The sequence below is a fragment of the Salvelinus namaycush genome, chromosome 6, assembly GCF_016432855.1.
Source record: "Salvelinus namaycush isolate Seneca chromosome 6, SaNama_1.0, whole genome shotgun sequence".
Classification (NCBI taxonomy): Eukaryota; Metazoa; Chordata; class Actinopteri; order Salmoniformes; family Salmonidae; genus Salvelinus; species Salvelinus namaycush.
The window spans coordinates 17,029,097-17,049,779 of NC_052312.1; positions in this window are offsets into that span (position 1 = coordinate 17,029,097).

Consider the following 20,683-nt stretch of genomic DNA (forward strand, 5'->3'; position numbering starts at 1 on the left):
GTAAAGTGTCTCAATACTCAATACTCAATACTCATATGATATTTATTTTTATTTTTATAAATTAGATAAAATAAAATAACCATTTTGCTTTGTCATTATGGGGTATTGTGTGTAGATTGATGATGGGGGGGAAACTATTGAATCCATTTTAGAATAAGACTGCAACCTAACAATGTGGAAAATGTCAAGGGGTTTGAATACTTTCCCGAAGGCACTTTGCATGGAACCAAAAAGGGTTCTACCTGGATCCAAAAAGGGTTCTACCTGGAACCAAAAGGGGTTCTACCTGGAACCAAAAAGGGTTCTACTTGGAACCAAAAAGGGTGCTCCTATAGGAACAGACAAATAACCCTTTTGTATGTCAACCTTTCTCTCTAATGTCTCTGTAACAGTACTACACTCTATCCCTCTCTCCTTTTTCTCACTCCCTCTTTTACTCTATCTATCCCTCCCTTTCTTTATATCACTCTCTCTACCCCTGTTTTTCTCATCTCTTTCTTGCTCTCTCTGCCTGGCCCCTCCCTCTACCTCTCTCTGTACAGCCACCAGGATTTTACAGCACCGTACGTCACCCTCCTCCCTCCTTACCTAATATCCATTCACCGGGAGCCCCACGCCGGCAAGCTAGAATTAATCATTGCCAAATTAACAGACGACTTGCGGGTGGACGGGGAGGGAAGAAAGGAAAGAGGCTTTGTGGACGAGGCAAAGCACACTGAGCTGACAGTCAGGGGGCCTCCTTCACTCCTAATGTTTGTAAGGGAAAAAAAGGCACAGAAATAAGTAAATTACTCCCTCTCTGGTAATGTGCCTTTTTAAATGCAGCTCTCTCGTGCTTTCTCTCTCTTTGCGGTGGTGTTAGTTCATGTAATGGACCACCCTCCAGGACTGTGTATGGCCCCGAGACAATAGCGGAGTGCTATATGCTGGGGATAAGCTAAATAATATCCATCAGGCTGGCTTTGATGCCCCCTTACAGGACAAAAGGCAGCAGTGGGGGTCTTTGGGAAGTAGAAATAGTGTCTACTCCACTTGACACAGTGTTCGAGTTTTGTTTTGCCAGTTGGCGACAAATCTAATTCATGAGTCTGTAGATACAAAGGGATGGGTCTAATACAACAATGAAGAATTGAGATTGCTCCTGTTTTTTTTACTCTCTGGCCAGACTGTATCTCTTCATTTCTCTCAGTTAAAGTTAAACTAAACTGTTTTGTCCATATTTCAATGTAGGGTTACCATTAATTGCATTTCAGACCAATCTGTGTTACTGCAGCACAGCACAGACCTGTTGAAATGAGAACGCTGAAGCTCATATGCTGTCCATGGTCCTGAACATGCCCCATGTAATGTAGGCAGTGGCACCCTCTCTAGGCAGGGACTACGCTCTACATTCGCTATCCATGGTCCTGAACCTACCCCATGTAGTGTAGTCACCGTCTAAATTCACTGTCCATGGTGCTGAACATACACTGAGGATACCAAACATTAGGGATGCCTTCCTAATATTGAGAAGAGCCTCAATTGGTCTGGGCATGGCCTCTACAAGGTGTCGAAATCGTTCCACAGGGATGCTGGCCCTTGTTGACTCCCATGCTTCGCACAGTTGTTTCAAGTTGGCTGGATGTCCTTTGGGTGGTGGACCATGCAGTTTTTCTTTTTTGCTAACGTATAATGGAACAAGAAAATGTTGAAGACCTCTTCCATACGGTGTAGTAACACCTTGTACACAGCTTGCACTCTATGTTCACTCTCTATGGTCTCTGCATCAACCTATCCTTACTCTCTGCCTTTTCCAATTGCACTCGGTATCCTTACACGAGCCTCCCATGCTGTTTTAGATTGTCTCACTTTACACCAGGCTTTGAAATGGAAAACTGAGTGCACTTCTGCACAAGGCTCGAGGTCAGGGGTCACCGCTCATTTCAGAGCAGACCCATATGGGAGCGTACCCCCTGAGATCACCCGGGTGCACAGCGAGGAGTCTCTCTAGCTCTTGACCTTCCTTTCATTAAGGCCTGACTTCTAAATCTTCCTCTGTCAAGAGTTCAGTCTCTTCCTCTATAGTCACACATAATTCATTACCTCTGGATCCTTCACATTTACATGGCATTGGTCCATATTTATGTGGAGGCAGTTTTCTTTTTCTTTATTTATTTCAGGAGAAGGTACTTTTTCAATGTCAACCTCAATCTTCTAGCAACACACTGCCTCTGCTGCCATTGTGAGCGAGGAATATTAAAGTGTGATTCTCCAGAAGAAAGCCTAACTCTTGAAAATGTGCTGAGCGTGCACTCAGTCCCCCGTCCCCCCCATTAATCCTCTCATACTGGTGCGCCGGCTTTTCTCCACCAGTTCAAGTTTCACATCAAACAACACTAACTTCTGTTGGCGCAGAAGGTGCATTAAGAGTGATCCGCGGCCCCACAATGTACATACAGCACATTACCAGGCAACTTATGTCAGGGGAGATTCACCTTCATTATGTATATGATTCTTGACAATCCTCCCCAGATAAGGCCACGTGTGAGAGCGAAACACGGGCTGGAATACCTGAGGAAATGGAATTGGGAGGTAGAACATTTGCAATGCTTTTCCTTTCCCCCACGTCAGACTCCCATTCCATCTACATGATGTTTTTATATATTAAACTGTAAGTAATGACTGAGCTAAAGTATATTCCAGTCAGCGATAATAAATAAGCCTAGAGGGGATTTTCAACGTTTACATTTTTTTATATACTGTATATTTATTTATTTTGGGGAGGGCACATTCTTTCCCTTCCCATCAATGCTAAGCAGCAGCAGAGGAGAGAGAGAGATGAGGCTGAGGCTGGTCTAATGCCTAAAAATCGGTGATCTTATGCAGTGCGTTCTGAATGCAAACTGACTACACAAGCTGCCACTGGCCATGAATTCTGATTAAGCCATGAGAAAGGGCTAGGTAAAGTGCCTTGGGGTTTCACAACTCTGTGATTCCACTGCGTTTCACAACATTGTGAACTCTCGCCTGTGCTGTAACCTATGTAGGTCTCTGTGTGCGGTAAATACTGTATAGTAAAGTGTTATGTATATGTCAGTACATGATGAAGATAAAGGTAAGTGGGGCTCTGTCTAGTAGATGCGTTACTTTTAGTTGTTGAAAGTGTTTGTATAAAAGAATAGCAATAGGCTTTGAGATGTATAGGAATACATGTGGGAATGGGATGATAAAGAAAGACCGGAATAGGAGATTAAGCCAACAGAAACATGGTTCATTCTCTGAGGAGCAGATTATGTAAGTAGAACTATAGACACAATAGGGAGGCATACTAGGGAGGCACAATAGGGAGGCATACTGTTTCAGTGAGCTTGTTAAAAGGAAACTTATTTAGGTTGAAGTATCAATTTCAAAGTTAGTCTGAGAGGCCCATTTTTGGACACTTGAGATAAAATAATTATTCTCTAAATGGGTTTGCTTTGCAGGATCCTTTCACATTCCACATTAGTGAAAATTAAGAAAAACATCTTGTTACATTTTGTCCTTAAATAAAAATGTTCTCCCTTGTTATCACCTCGCAGATGTCATCTCTCTCTCTCTCTCTCTCTCTCTCTCTCTCTCTCTCTCTCTCTCTCTCTCTCTCTCTCTCTCTCTCTCTCTCTCTCTCTCTCTCTCTCTCTCTCTCTCTCTCTCTCTCTCTCTCTCTCTCTCTCTCTCTCTCTCTCTCTCTCTCTCTCTCTGCAGCTCAGAGCGTGAGCTGATTAATTATGTAGGTGTTGAAATTTGGTTGATTAAATAAAGGGTAGGCAGACTTCATGATTCCAACACGTCTTAGACTCCCAGGATAAAAGTAAGAGATCTCATTTAGGGAAGGTATGTCCCGAGAACAGGTTTTTTCTTTCACCTCCTCCCTCCTACCTGTCTCTCCCACATGGTCGCCTAGCGTACATTTTGCCATCGATCACCTGAAAGAAGTGTCAGAAAAGTTGACAGCCAGATTTTCATCTCGGTACCAGACAGTCAGTGTCCTTCGACAACAAAAGATGCGGCTACTGACACAGAAAATACAATTATTCTCTGCTGTTATGCAGTTTCGGATGGTTGTTTTGAATCCTGTGCAGAATAAGGGATAAGGAAGGGGGTTCACCTTTAACTATATGCGCTTTTCTTTCAAAATCCTCAATGTGTATTCATCATCTTCATCAAATCGGGTGAACAAGACTTTTCATTTCAAACCGAATGTAATATCTGATGGTCTGTTCACTAGGGTGTTGAAGGATAGCCTGTGGTTGTTATCCCTTCCTTTGTCTTGGGGTCAGGTAGCATTACTTGACTGTACACTAACATTTATCTACCATGGAGGACATTGTTATCAGCCAGTCATTTATCCCCTGACTGTTCCCACACAGCCGTAGTGCATGGAACAAAAACCTTGTACACACTCTGTCTCAGCCCTTAAAGCTTTGACAGGCTCCTTATCTGTGCTTAGCGGTAGTACAGCTCGACAATACGGCACACCATGTATTTGTACATTGCCCTTGTGACATATGATGCATACAGACTGCATTTAGAGCGAAGAAAATGATGAGACTTGAGAGTGAAATGTACTGTCTGCAGTAGAGTGGTGATACGGCGAAAGGAGGGATCAGAGCAAATGGTCCACCTCCTTCTAAGCAGCATTTCCTGGTAGGATAAACATCACATTTTCAGTGAGGTTTGTAGATGGCCTCTCAATCTCGCTTTGCATTGTGGCTCAGCCTCTTCTGAGAGACTGGGGATAGTATTTTCTGCACATACACATACACACACGCACACACACACACATATATGCACACGCATATACACATACACACACAGGGATATATTCTCTTCTTCTGAATTGAACCCCAGGTGCATCCCATATTGCCAGCAGGTGCCTGACCAGAGTGAGTTCCCTGGCACCTCTCTCTGAGGACAGTGTCTCACGTTGCTTAAGGGAAATCTGATCCCAAAGCGACATGAACAGAACAAAGTTCACTGAAAGTGTCATAGTTTGATCTCAAGTAAATAATGTAAAACTCTTGTAGAAGTGAGTAGAACTTGATAACCACAGCTAGTTTTGATATGGAGTTTGGTGCGTTCAAATGCACAATTCAGATCAGTGCACACTTTACACATTTTGTAGTCTATTTTAGTCAAGTTTATATTGAGAAAATGGTTGCTGTACACATTATTCTGTTGTGGACATTGCTATGTCTCAAGAACTGTCCATTCAAAGCTCTCAAGTAAATTAGAGAAGGCTTTACAAAAACAAAAACATTTGCTGTGACAGGTTTCACATCCATCCCTCTCCCCAGCCCACACGGCTAGCGTTGCCAGCTAGTCGCTCTTACACAATCTGTGCCTTCATGATCTCAGAGAGCGAGAGAACAAAAGGGAGGGAGGGAGAGGGAGAGAGAGAGGGAGAGAGATGGCACTCCACAGCTTCACTGTGGGGCGTTCATACAGTATTAAAACAGAGATGGCCCCGCAGCCGCTCCAACCCGCCGAAGCAATGCCACAGACTCCCTTTGATGTCATGGGGGCCGAGGCGGAAGGGAAAAGAGGGGGAGAATGAAGGGGAAAGGACGAGGGGAGGGATCGGTAGGCCACAGCTGTTTTAGCCCCTCCACTGTCACAGCTGACAGTGTACTAGCCAACAATAACTTCTTCTCTGTAGTTCAACACCACTCCCCATGGGAGTGCCTCCTGCCTGTCAGTACAAACACTCTCCAAAGGGGGCCAAGTGAAGCAAAAAATACATTCACTACATGCTAGTGAGAATTTTAACCCAGGGAAAAAATGTATTATTAATATTGATATTTTTATTTTCTTCGCATTTGATACATTGGTGAAGGAATTAGTCTTGGTGTCTGGCGAGCCTTGAGAATCCAGACGCACGCACACATGTGAAGAGACGGCATGTTCCGGAACATCCTTAAGCCACTGCTTCATCCCCAGCACGCCTGGTTGTGGTATGGGAACGTCTGGCTGCGTGCGTCACGCATATCACTTTCCTCCATCTCTGTTCTCTCGGTGGAAGCGTCTCACATGGGGTTCCGGTTCTGATACATCGCCACAGTAGCCAATTAGGCTGCGGAGGCCGTTAGCTGGAGCTGCTGGCGCTCACGTCTCGGTGTTCTATGATGAAGCGCTCAAAACGGATCTTCACTGTGGGTGGCGTCGTCTGCGGTTCATGCTAATACCTCCTTGGCAGTCCCAAGCAAACCCGACCGTGAACTGAGCTTGCGAACAGATTGAGGACGGCATGACTGTCCCTGATTTATTGACCGGACTGACAAGTTCGCTCACTAGGAGGTGATTCCACTGAAAACCAACCTAACTTGGTCACTCCTGACTTTGTAGAACAACCACCTGAGCTATGAAGGCCCATGTTTTGTGCTGTGAAATGGTCATTAATACAGGCAGCACAGCTATGATGAGACTTTTTGGACTGGGCATACGTTGGATCCCACATCTGACACCAATGTGGCATATATCTGGGTGAACGAAGGATATGTGGGATTCAAACCAGGGACCTTATAAATGCCAGCGCAAATGACTACCACTGTTCTGGGGGAACTGAATAAAGTGCTGAATAAAGTGTCATAGTGGATATGAGATCCAAATAACTATATATTATTGGCTGGGTTCAGTCTTTCTGCACCTTAGCCACACCGCTAACCTTATGCCTAACCCTAACCTTAACCACACTGCTAACCTTATACCTAACCCTCACCTTAAATTAAAAAGCACATTTTTGTAGCCAATTTTGACTTTGTGGCTGTGGAATCTGACTTTGTGGCTGTGAAATCTGAGTTGTATGCATATCAATGGATGAGTCATTCAAGATAATTACGGTACTCTGGGACCTCCTTCAACCAAAATGTTTAATTTTTCTCTCATGCATTTCCCTTTAACAGAATAAATGTCTGGTTTCTAGTTCAGACTGTTCCAACCCCTTCTGTGCGTTTCTAAGGAGAACATCTTTAGAAATTTGCCTTTTGAAGTTCATTTTTAGAACCCCCATGGATTAGAAGTTCTAAGTGGAATAGGGTGAACCGGTTCACATGTACAGTAATGTAAATGTGAATTGTGTGCACTTCATCATATGTGATTCATGGAGCGGACTGAATTTTTCTGATGTTACTCTCTGACTCCTGTCTATAAAATAGGGAAGGACACGTTTATTCGAATATCCAAATGGACGTTTGTATTCGTAAAGTTGTGTAGTTCTGTGTAAAAAAAATCTTACTTTTTTTGTGCCTATTTTATAAAAAAAATAAGCTTTGTCTTGATTACATAAAATGATATACCATGACATTCTTAATTTAATAAAACAACCTTTTGAATGTCGTTTTTATGACATAGTTTTTATTTAGCCCTTCAGTCAGGCCTGACAACGGTATGCTATTTTCCCCTCTTCAAATAGCGATTACAGGCGCTCACCTAACGGAGGACCTGACACAGATCAATGCAGTACACTCACCAGAAAATATTTTTGTAACAGAATCAGTTATATATATCATGGAGAACATCTCTGTTTTTGTTAGCCCAAAACTACCGGAGCAAAGCGCCTGTCCTCTGTTGTACTGCCCTCAGCATATGTGTCATTCTGATTCGTCAAGCGAGTAAAGAGCAACAAAACTGTCATGATATTATTTGAATAGTGAATGAAGTTAAAATGCCCATCCCTAGTATAAAATACAGTGTAGGCTTTTGAATGGGACCAGAGACCATGAAAATTGAAGACAAATGTATCATTGACTCCTACTCAGAAGTCATGTGTTTGAATGTCTGTGTGTGTGCCATGACGCCAACAACATGTGTGTTGTCAGTCAACTACAGTACATGCTATCAATACCTTGAGTGGATGTGTGCCTCTCTGTTCTTGTGCGACTGTACTGAAGCCATAGGTTTACATTCTTAGAGAAAAAAGGAGCTATCTAGAACCTTAAAGGATTCTTCGTCTGTCCCCATAGGAGAACCTTTTGAAGAACTGTTTTTGGTTGCAGGTAAAACCCTTTTGGATTCCATGTGTTCTCCTATGTGGACGAGCAGTTAATTGAAGACATTTGGCCCCGGGGGTAGCAATTCCAGACCCTGCTGCTCAGTAATGACTGTTTAATGCAGTGTTCAGCGGCCTGACATGGGTCTGTTAGCACCTCCTGAAAACAGTTTTTCACGTCGCCACCAAGCGTACAAGGTGTGATATGCTGTGCCTGTCTCTGTGCCACGTGAAAGACTCATCATTTCCTCAACGAAACCTTCACAAGGAACATACTGATCGAGATAGGTAATAAAGCTTTTATGTTACCCAATCTATTGTACCAGTGTTACTGTAACATTTGCATTTGTATTTGTATTGGCTAGCTACGTGCCCCTCTCCCCCAACTCAATCGTCATCTGTAGCATTTTGATTTGAGTGATTAAAAAAAATAAAAAAATTGTTTGCAGTTGTATTAATAAGACTGGTGTATTTATTTCACAAAAAATAATGGATATTGTCAGCTATTTGATGTAATACAATGAGGATGTTTGGCTTCAATGTGGCAACGTGGCTCTCCGGTACAGTCAGTAGTGAGCCGCGGAGGTGGGAGCGCAGCGCATCAAGGCTGTGTTGGTATTCCGACCAAGTTGCACTTTGCCATCCCGAGAGAGAGGCCATACATAATGGATTAATTGTTGCATGCTTTCTCATGTACAGGGTCATGGGTTAGTATTCCATGCAATCGTCCAGCGCTCGATAGGTCACCTAAACACCCATGCCACTCACAACCATTTGCAAATCTGCGGAAATCACTCAATTAAGTCCACGGGAGTGCTACAACATACAAAATATGATTCTCAAACAGACGGAACGATCGCTGTTTCAGTATTACTTATCACAGACACATTTGACGCCTGCCTGACTTCTGCCTTTTTTCTCTCACACACACACACACACACACACACACACACACACACACACACACACACACACACACACACACACACACACACACACACACACACAGCCGTAGTCTGCCGGGAGAAAGACTTTGTGAATGTCAATGCGATTCAGCAGTGACAGCGAGCCATGTCAGCAGTGAAATGGGTCCAGTGTCGAACGGAATGTAATGACTCAGAAGCCTATCAGGAGTCAGAATGCCGGACAGTCGCCACTTTGTCGTGACGCACCTGGGAAAGGTGACAGACAGACAGGCAGGCAGGCTGGCAGGAAGACGCGCAAGCCCTTCAAGGGATGTTCTCTTGCCTGGCTGCAAATATGTCCCCCTCCTCATTTTTATTGATGGCTGCTCCCCTGTGAGAAGCTCAGGGATATTGGTTCTGTCTACACCTGAGTAAGAATTCTGGCCCCAGTTTCGTTCTTATACTTTGTCTTTTTAGCATTTGACATCTATTCGAGGGAGATTGAGACCCCTAGATCAAAAAGACAACGTTCCAACCTCAAAATTATGCCAGTATATAAGCTATTACAATCAAGACTGAAGTCGTTATTGAAATATTTGTCCAGATTATTGTTTAGCAACAGAGTTTATTTTATTTGTGTCATAATACTAGCTGAAGATCTAGCTTGCCATATAGGGATTCCTTTCCAGATTTAGTCATACCTAGTTCTGGGTTGCCTGCCATGATTTGATAAAGATACATTGTGTCATTATAAGGATAATATGAGCATCCTATTGTAAATGCAATGAAACCATAGCAACAACAAACATGTCCTTATGACAAAGTGATGTAATGTCCATGGAAACAATATTTATCAAGCTGGTTAAATAACCATTTATCTTAAATATCCAGGCTGCCAGGTAGATATGCTCCCACACCTTTGAAATAATTTGTTTCGATCCATGTTTTAGATAAGAAAAACGGAAAGGCCATCTACTCATAAGCATGAAATGGCAAACAAATTGTATTGCTGTGGGGGGAAATGAAAAGCTTGAAATAGCTCCCTACGTCACAACTGCAAATTGTATTGCTGTGGGGAGAATTGAAAAGCTAGAAATAGCTCCACACGTCACAACTGCAGATGAGGTAGCTCTTAAACCAAATAATCAGATGTGTAATTAGAATTTAATACTAACGCTTCTTAAATTAATACAGAAATAGTGTCACATCCAAGCATTCTCAGTTCCCTGTGAACAGTATATTTAGACAATCTTCCCCAGAATATTTGAATTGCATATTACGACAGCCCGCTCATTTCAAAGGCTTGCTACATTACACTTTGATCACCTCGCTGACAAGAGCATGAGCTGCTTCTAAGTGTTAAAGGTAATAAGGGAATGCGGGGAAGTGTGGGAGAGTGAGAAGCTTGGATCAGTTTCGTCCCTGGAAGTCCCGAAGATGAGACTCCGTCAGATCAAGAGGGATTTTTTTCTTTGACACCGCCCTACCTAGGTAAATCACAGACAACCTCAAAAAAAAAAGTCCCAGGAATTGATTGTCAGAGTGAAAGGCGGCCATTTTGTTTCCTAACGACCTAAAGATAAACATCGGCAGTTCGCATGGGGGATACAACATGGAGGAGGATTAGAGGGTGGTAGTCACGTAGCTAAAGATGAAGAAGACGGAACAGAATGCCTGAGATGCACAGGGCTAATGGAATTAACAAGCTGCTTGTTCAAGTTGTTCATACCAAACGTGCTCCTCTGTGAAGATTAAAGACTGTCATTGTCGCTGCCAAGGACATCTTATCAGGAGTATCTATTTTCTGGATCCCAAGAGTGCTGAAACAACAAAAGTATACATTTAAGCCATATTTTTTTTTATATATTCACTACCAGTGAAAAGTTTTAGAATACCTACTCATTCAAGGGTTTTTCTTTATTTTTACTATTTTATACATTGTAGAATAATAGTGAAGACATCAAAACTATGAAATAACACGTGGTAATTAAACAAACTATTAAACAAATCAAAATATATTTCATATTTCAGATTCTTCAAATAGCCACCCTTTGCCTTGATAACAGCTTTGCACACTCTTGGCATTCTCTCAACCAGCTTCACCTGGAATGCTTTTCCAACAGTCTTGAAGGAGTTCCCACATATGCTGAGCACGTGTTGGCTGCTGTTCCTTCACTCTGCGGTCCAACTCATCCCAAACCATCTCAATTGGGTTGAGGTTGGGTGATTGTGGAGAACAGGTCATCTGATGCAGCACTCCATCACCCTCCTTGGTAAAATTGCCCTTACACAGCCCAGAGGTGTGTTGGGTCATTGTCCTGTTGAAAAACAAATGATAGTCCCACTAAGCCCAAACCAGATAGAATCGCTGCAGAATTCTGTGGTAGCCATGCTGGTTACGTGTGCCTTGAATTCTAAATAAATACCAGCAAAGCACCCCTACACCATAACACTTCCTCCTCCATGCTTTATGGTGGGAAAAACACATGCAGAGATCATCCGTTTACCCACACCGCGTCTCACAAAGACACGGCGGTTGGAACCAAAAATCTCCAATTTGGACTCCAAATTTCCACCGGTCTAATGTCCATTGTTCGTGTTTCTTGGCCCAAGCAAGTCTCTTCTTCTTAATGGTGTCCTTTAGTAGTGATTTCTTTGCAGCAATTTGACCATGAAGACCTGGCTCCTCTGAACAGTTGTCTTTTACTTGAACTCTGTGAAGCATTTATTTGGGCTGCAATTTCTGAGGGTGGTAATGAACTTATCCTCTGCAGCAGAGGTTACTCTGGGTCTTCCTTTTTCCTGTGGCGGTCCTCATGAGAGCCAGTTTCATCATAGCGCTTGATTGTTTTTGCGACTGCACTTCAAGAAACTTTCAAAGTTCTTGAAATGTTATATTATTGACTGACCTTCATGTTTTAAAGTAATGATGGACTGTCATTTCTCTTTGCTTATTTGAGCTGTTCTTGCCATAATATGGACTTGGTCTTTTACCAAATAAAGCTATATTCTGTATACCACCCCTACCTTTTCACAACACAACTGATTGGCTCAAACGCATTAAGAAGGAAAGAAATTCCACAAATTAACTTTTAACAAGGCACACCTGTTAATTGAATTGCATTCCAGGTGAATACCTCATGAAGCTGGTTGAGAAAATGCCAAGAGTGTGCAAAGCTGTCATCTAGGCAAAGGGTGGCTATTTGAAGAATCTTAAATATAAAATATATTTTGATTTGTTTAACACTTTTTTGTTTACTGCATGATTCCATATGTGTTATTTCATTGTTTTGATGTTTGATTCTACAATGTAGAAAATAGTAAAAATAAAGAAAATCCCTTGAATGAGTAGGTGTTCTAAACTTTTCACCGGTAGTGTATATGTATGCTGTCTGCCTCTATGTTGTCATTTGTCACTTTAAGAACTTTAGGTCGGGCTGTTGGTGTCTCTGTGATGTCTGCTATCCCTGGTGGATAACTGTATGACGTTAGCATATTAAATAGCCTATTTTTCCATCTCATCCCCTACACGCTCGAATGAGATGGGTAAATATATTTCTAATTATTTTCGTACAATATTCAATTGCCTTTGTTGATTTTACAGGTCTTGATTTGCTGATGTAAAAGAACAGGCAAATATCTCTGCCTCGTGTCTATTTGCAAAGGCCTCCCAAATTCAACTTAATTAACATAGTTGACCACAGCTCACTGGTACATTTGAACCATTAATGAACGCATTAAAAAGTCATCACCCAACGAGTTCGTGCTACTCCTTACATCTGATGACTCGTGCTACGAGTGGACATACAAAAGCTACAATCAAACCAACCCACCGTTGAAAATTCCCTCTGCCCAGGCAAACAGGACACGTCTGTATGACATGAATTCTTTTAAGCATTTAAACCAACCAAAGTCAATTACATACGGTTCAGTTATAAGACAAATCAATTATCTCGTTTTATTTGTATTGTACTTAGGCAACAAAATAGCTTTGTTTGGTGGCACAAAACACTTTAACTGCTCCACTTTTCTCTTTTTCAGCAAGGGCAATTTGGGCTTTCAGCACTGCTGGGGCAGTGCTGCATCAGAATATCAACTCTGGGCCAAAACACTGCCTGCATACATCATAAGCTAAAAATGGGCTAAAAGACATCTGAAGCAGTTTTTTGACTCAAGATATTATATTAAACATTTGAGCAACACTGCCAATGGATATGCCTTCATGCTGTCAGATGACACATCTGAGAAGAACAATGACACACTGAATATGTTATATTTTGTTGTCAGTTTGGATATTTCAATAAGACGGTATGATCTCCAAATTATACATTTCATACTGGTGTTGAGTATTAAAGACTCGTGATCTTGGTAGGATGTTGTACTACTCCACATATTGTAGGCTCATGGTTGTAGTACCAAAAACCATATTTCTGTCGATCTAGAACCCATTGATTTCAACTCCCTAACAAATCCCCCAAAAGCCTTAGAATTCTAGCACACAATGATAAAAAACGATTTCGTTTGAGTTCTAAACCACACTAAATCAAATCAAATTTGATTGGTCACATACACGTCATTAGCAGATGATATTGCGGGTGTTGCGAAATGCTTGTGCTTCTACCTTCGACAGTACAGTAATATCTAACAAGTAAAATCTAACAAATTACACAACATATACCCAATACACACAAATCTAAGTAGGAATACATTTAGACTATATACATATGGATGACCAATGTCAGAGCGGAATGGACTAAGATACAGTAGAATAGTATAGAATACAGTATATACAGTCGTGTCCAAAAGTCTTGAGAATGACAAAAAATATACATTTTCACATGTCTGCTTTCTCAGTTTGTATGATGGCAATTTGCATATACTCCAGAATGTTATGAAGAGTGATCAGATGAATTGCAATTAATTGCAAAGTCCCTCTTTGCCATGCAAATAAACGGAATCCCCAAAACACATTTCCACTGCATTTCAGCCCTGACACAAAAAGACCAGCTGACATCATGTCAGTGATTCTCTCGTTAACACAGGTGTGAGTGTTGACGAGGACAAGGCTGGAGATCACTCTGTCGTGCTGATTGAGTTCGAATAACAGACTGGAAGCTTCAAAAGGAGGGTGGTGCTTGGAATCATTGTTTTTCCTCTGTCAATCATGGTTACCTGCAAGGAAACGCGTGCCGTCATCATTGCTTTGCACAAAAAGTGCTTCACAGGCAAGGATATTGCTGCCAGTAAGATTGCATCTAAATCAAGCATTTATCGGATCATCAAGAACTTCAAGGAGAGTGGTTCAATTGTTGTGAAGATGGCTTCAGGGCGTCCAAGAAAGTCCAGCAAGCGCCAGGACCATCTCCTACAATTGATTAAGCTGTGGGATCGGGGCACCACCAATACAGAGCTTGCTCAGGAATGGCAGCAGGCAGGTGTGAGTGCATCTGCACGAACAGTGAGGCGAAGACTTTTGGAGGATGGCCTGGTGTCAAGAAGGGCAGCAAAGAAGCCACTTCTCTCCAGGAAAAACATCAGGAACAGACTGATATTCTGCAAAAGGTACAGGGATTGGACTGCTGAGGACTGGGGTAAAGTCATTTTCTCTGACGAATCCCTTTTTCGATTGTTTGGGGCATCCGGAAAAAAGCTTGTCCGGAGAAGACAAGGTGAGCGCTACCATCAGTCCTGTGTCATGCCAACAGTAAAGCATCCTGAGACCATTCATGTGTGGGGTTGCTTCTCAGCCAAGGGAGTGGGCTCACTCACAATTTTGCCAAAGAACACAGCCATGAATAAAGAATGGTACCAACACATCATTCGAGAGCAACTTCTCCCAACCATCCAGGAACAGTTTGGTGACGAACAATTTTTCCAGCATGGTGGAGCACCTTGCCATAAGGCAAAAGTGATAACTAAGTGGCTCAGGGAACAAATCATCGATAGGTTGGGTCCATGGCCAGGAAACTCCCCAGACCTTAATCCCATTGAGAACTTGTGGTCAATCCTCAAGAGGCGGGTGGACAAACAAAAACCGACAAATTCTGACAAACTCCAAGCATTGATTATGCAAGAATGGGCTGCCATCAGTCAGGATGTGGCCCAGAAGTTAATTGACAGCATGCCAGGGCAGATTGCAGAGGTCTTGAAAAAGAAGGGTCAACACTGCAAATATTGACTCTTTGCATCAACTTCATGTAATTGTCAATAAAAGCCTTTGACACTTATGAAATGCTTGTAATTATACTTCAGTATTCCATAGTAACATCTGACAAAAATAAAGACACTGAAGCAGCAAATTTAGTGAAAAATAATATTTGTGTCATTCTCAAAACATTTGGCCACGACTGTACAGTTGAAGTCGGAAGTTTACATACACCTTAGCCAAATACATTTAAACTCAGTATTTCACAATTCCTGACATTTAATCCTCGTAAAAATTCCCTGTCTTAGGCCAGTTAGGATCACCACTTTATTGTAAGAATGTGAAATGTCAGAATAATAGTAGAGAGAATGATTTATTTCAGCTTTTATTTCTTTCACCACATTCCTAGTGTATCAGTTTACATACACTCAATTAGTATTTGGTATCATTGCCTTAAAATTGTTTAACTTGGGTCAAACATTTTGGGTAGCCTTCCATAAGCTTTCCACAATAAGTTGGGTGAATTTTGGCCCATTCCTCCTGACAGAGCTGGTGTAACTGAGTCAGGTTTGTAGGCCTCCTTGCTTGCACACACTTTTTAGTTCTGCCCACACATGTTCAATATGATTGAGGTCAGGGCTTTGTGATGGCCACTCCAATACCTAGACTTGTTTATCCTTAAGCCATTTGCCACAACTTTGGAAGTATGCTTGAGGACATTGTCCATTTGGAGACCCATTTGCGACCAAGCTTTATCTTCCTGACTGATGTCTTGAGATGTTGCTTCAATATATCCACATAATTGTCCTTTCTCATGATGCCATCTATTTTGTGAAGTGCACCAGACCCTCCTGCAGCAATGCACCCCCACAACATGATGCTGCCACCCCCGTGCTTCACGGTTGGGATGGTGTTCTTCGGCTTGCCAGCATCCCCCTTTTTCCTCCAAACATAACGATGGTCATTATGGCCAAACTGTTCTATTTTTGTTTCATCAGACCAGAGCACATTTCTCCAAAAAGTACAATCTTTGTCCCCATGTGCAGTTGCAAACCGTAGTCTGGCTTTTTTATGGCGGTTTTGGAGCAGTGGCTTCTTCCTTGCTGAGCGGTCTTTCAGGGTATGTCGATATAGGACTCATTTGACTGTGGATATAGATACTTTTGTACCTGTTTCCTCCAGCATCTTCACAAGGTCCTTTGCTGTTGTTCTGGGATTGATTTGCACTTTTCGCACCAAAGTACGTTCATCTCTAGGAGAGCGGCATGACAGCTGCGTGGTCCCATGGTGTTTATACTTGCGTACTATTATTTGTACAGATGAACGTGGTACCTTCAGGCGTTTGGAAATTGCTCCCAAGGATGAACCAGACTTTGGAGGTCTACAATTTTTTTTCTGAGGTCTTGGCTGATTTCTTTTGATTTTCCCATGATGTCAAGCAAAGAGGCACTAAGTTTGAAGGTAGGCCTAGAAATACATCCACAGGTACACCTCCAATTGACTCAAATTATGTCAATTAACCTATCAGAAGCTTCTAAAGCCATGACATCATTTTCTGGAATTTTCCAAGCTGTTTGAAGGCACAGTCAACTTAGTGTATGTAAACTTCTGACCCACTGGAATTGTGATGCAGTGAATTATAAGTGAAATAATCTGTCTGTAAACAATTGTTGGAAAAATTACTTGTGTCATGCACAAAGTAGATGTCCTAACCGACTTGCCAAAACTATAGTTTGTTAACAAGAAATTTGTGGAGTGGTTGAAAACGAGTTTTAATGACTCCAACCTAAGTGTATGTAAACTTCCGACTACAAATGTACATATACAATGAGTAATGCAGGATATGTAAACATTGTTAAGTGAATGAGATACCTTAGAATGGTATAGGAAACAGTATATACATATGAGATGAGTCATGCCAGATATATTAACATTATTAAAGGGACTAGTGTTCCAATCCTTAAAGTGGCCAGTGATTTCTAGTCTATGCCTTTTGGCAGCAGCCTCTAATGTGCTAGTGATGGCTGTTTAACAGTCGGATGGCCTTGAGATAGAAGCTGTTTTTCAGTCTCTCTGTCCCAGCTTTGATGCAACTGTACTGACCTCGCCTTCTGGATGATAGTGGGGTGAACAGGCAGTGGCTTGGGTGGTTGTTGTCCTTGATGATATTTTTGGCCTTCCGTAGACATCGGGTGCTGTAGGTGTCCTGGAGGGCAGGTAGTTTGCCTCCAGTGATGTGTACGCTGAGGTCCCGTCGATGTAGGTAGGGGGGTGCACACACTGTTGTTTCCTGAAGTCCACGATCATCTCCTTTGTTTTGTTGACATTGAGTGAGAGGTTGCAATCATCCTCTCATAAGCCACCAAATCTTCCGGAACCCGCATAGCACACATTTTTTTCTACACCCATTTTCTGGGCTATAATAAGCGATAATCATGCCTTTATATGCACCAGTCAATCTGTAAAAGACTTAACCTGGTTGGAATGGCAATTAGGGCCAATTAAGGTCTCCAATGTTGGTCTTTGTAAAGTGCAGTCACATACAGTATGTAATTCAACGGCATGCCCCTGGGGGAACAGGTTGCTTTGTGTCACGCCTTTCTCTCTTATTTTGCTGAATATTTCATAAGCCACCCTACCGAGGGTGGCCTAGCTGTTAAGTGATGCCTGACCTGTCGAGCTTGTGCGACTTTGAAATATGTTCCCCCCCGTCCCTAATTCTAGTCCCCCCTCTCTCCACTCTACCTCAATAGAACAATAGGGGAGAGGATCATACTAGTCATATTGCGTGACTAGAGGAGCGTAATGATATTTGTTTACACTACTATAGATGTTCCTGAGCTTTACATGACCATGAGTGAATAACCGGTATTGTTTTTGCAGATACAACGACCTTCTAGTTGTAGCTCAAGCGATTGATCGTTTTTTGCTGTGCTGGACTCCGCCTCTGAGTTGATGTTGTCAACGTCAGGATATTAATGATCGGCCTGATAGAGGATATTCTAACGACGCTGCGGATAAGACACAGCATTTGATTGTTTATTGGTGAAGTGCTCATTTAATAATCTTATCAGAACAAATGCTCCACTTATTAAAGAATGGGCAAAGCTTTGGGAGAATAAAATGAAATGAGTGCTAGGATGGATCTTGCCGGAGATTAATCACTCAGACATCAATAGATTGTGACAGTTAGCCGAGGCAGCCGCTTCCTTACCATATTTTCCCAGTGCTGACAGTGAAATGGGTGGACCCCATTCATGTAAACACAGCTCTCCTAATATATTTGTAAATGGAAGTATCAGGGTAATTTCGCCACGGCCGTCCCTGGAATATTAAGGACATTATTCGGCTCAGGGACGATGCCTCATCTCTCTCTCCTTTCCTCCTCACCCAACCCCCTCCCTCCCTCCCTCCCTCCCTCCCTCCCTCCCTCCCTCCCTCCCTCGATAACACGGGAGGATGGTTTCACTCTCTGAGGGAAGAGAGTGCAGCAGAAGCAGCCAACCGTTGTTGGTGCTGTTTCTTTGTTGAGATATTTTTCCTCTCTTCCTCTGTTACGTCCAGTCAGAGCGCCTTTCCCAGTCGTCCCTGGAGTATAACACTCGAGAGCCAGTAGCAAATCCCATTATGTCAATACAGCTGGCATGGTCACAGAGCCCAACAAGAGGCGACACACGTGTTTAGCAAGGGGGCACCAAAATAGTAAACACAGGCTAGTGTCTTGTGTGAGACTTCCCACTGGGCACAGACATCAATTCAACGTCTATTTCACGTTGGTTCAATGTCATTTCATTGAAATAGCATGGAAACAACGTTGATTCAACTAGTATGTGTGCCCAGTGGGTCTTACTATACCAGAACAGTGACGCTTGGTGCGCCCCCCCCCCCCCCCCCCCCCCCCCAACACCACCACTGCCCAGTCTACTTTGGAATGAAGTAAACGAGAACTTGAGCAAATTTGAAATCTCAGGGCATTAAACTTTCAGAAGATTTAGACTACACTGGCAGTCCCCTATAGGCACGTTTTATGTTGGAAGTGTAAAGAAACAGTATAAAAAGAGGGATCCAAGTGAGGATGACATGAACCGACTGGATATATTTGGATTTCGTTTTCTTGTTTTGTTTGTGGATTGTATTGGTTTGAACGTGTTAGCTGAGAGAGCAGTCTAAAAGACAATTTGTTCTCGATTTCTCTTTTCACACTTAAGCTAGTGTGTCCATCATGTGTACATCCAAGTTTGTCTCTGATCTTACAGGTGAAGTATGCTCTTGATTCCAGTTGAAATACCAAAATGTCCGCCTGTCATATCACCTTTTTTTTTCACGTTGCAGTGAATTATCGGTTGGCTATATATTGTCAATCTCAATCAACCTTGAAATCTCATCACTAATAGAGGTTACATATATATTTGCTTAAAACAGTAGATTTTCCGAGTGATTTATACAAATCTAAATCTGATTGTGACAGTGAGAATATGCCTTAATTAGTGTGATTTCACACAAAGCGATTTGATCACTTCGAGAAAACATACCATCACAAGATATGCTTGCGGCTTAAAAGGTTTGATCTACAGATGGGGAAGGAAACGGTGCTTTCTTGAGAGGAGGCTCTTAGTTGTGATTGGGAAAAAAAGACCCCTGTAGAAATTGCAACACAGTGCAGCTCTTATTTTCCTCCCGATTGATACTAATTGGCAGCGGAGTGTCTTCCTGACAGAGCTCTCGCCCCCAGCACCTCCCGCGCGCGAGCGTGATGAACTGCCAACTCCGGAAATCATCCCAAGTTTAACTGGGAAGGATCATCAAGGCCTTTAAAAATATGCTGGGAACAAAGTTTTCTCTCTGTTCCCGGGCCTTCTCACAGACATCTAAGGCATGCTCGCTCTCTCTTTCTCTCCTTCTCCCAGGTTTTGTGAAATGAAATCTTTATATTAGTCATAAACTCGATTACAAGAGAGACATGACACAGTCATAGGATCTACTAAACAAGCCTGCTTCCTTCGTCTTTATGAAGTGACATGGAACTGTATTTACAGAACAGCAAAGCTATGTATGTAAACCTATACTGTATATAATTAGGGTGATTTATGCTACTTAATTACAAATAAAATAAAAAGAAAGCTTTAGACATGGAGACTTAAACCCACCCCATGGTCTCAGAGCTAACAGCTTACTGCGTTTATGTCTGTTTGATATTTCAAGGGGGTTTTCTGTGTGCAGATTCATTGGCTATGCTGGGATATAGATCTAGAGAAATATTGCCCAAAATTAATTTAGCACCCCAGCACTGACAACACACATTTTTCATACAGATGAAATTGACTCCACTTTAAGATATAATTTTGTTTTTGTTCATGTGGCTTAGACTACAATTTACTTTTTTCCAGGGCTATGTAATCTGACACTTGACAAAGTGCAGTCGGGTTTAATGGATGAATGACGGTATCTACCTGGTCTGCCAGTATAGCTTTCATTAAAGGCTAGAGGCTGGTCTTTCATATACTGTATCTGCCCTCGGTTCATAAGCCTTCGCCAGCTTGTTGGGCTGAGTTATTATTAGCAGAGTGATATTGTCTGTATGTTTGTTCCAAGACATTACAAAAGAGAGTTCTGAGGATAAATGTGTTTCTA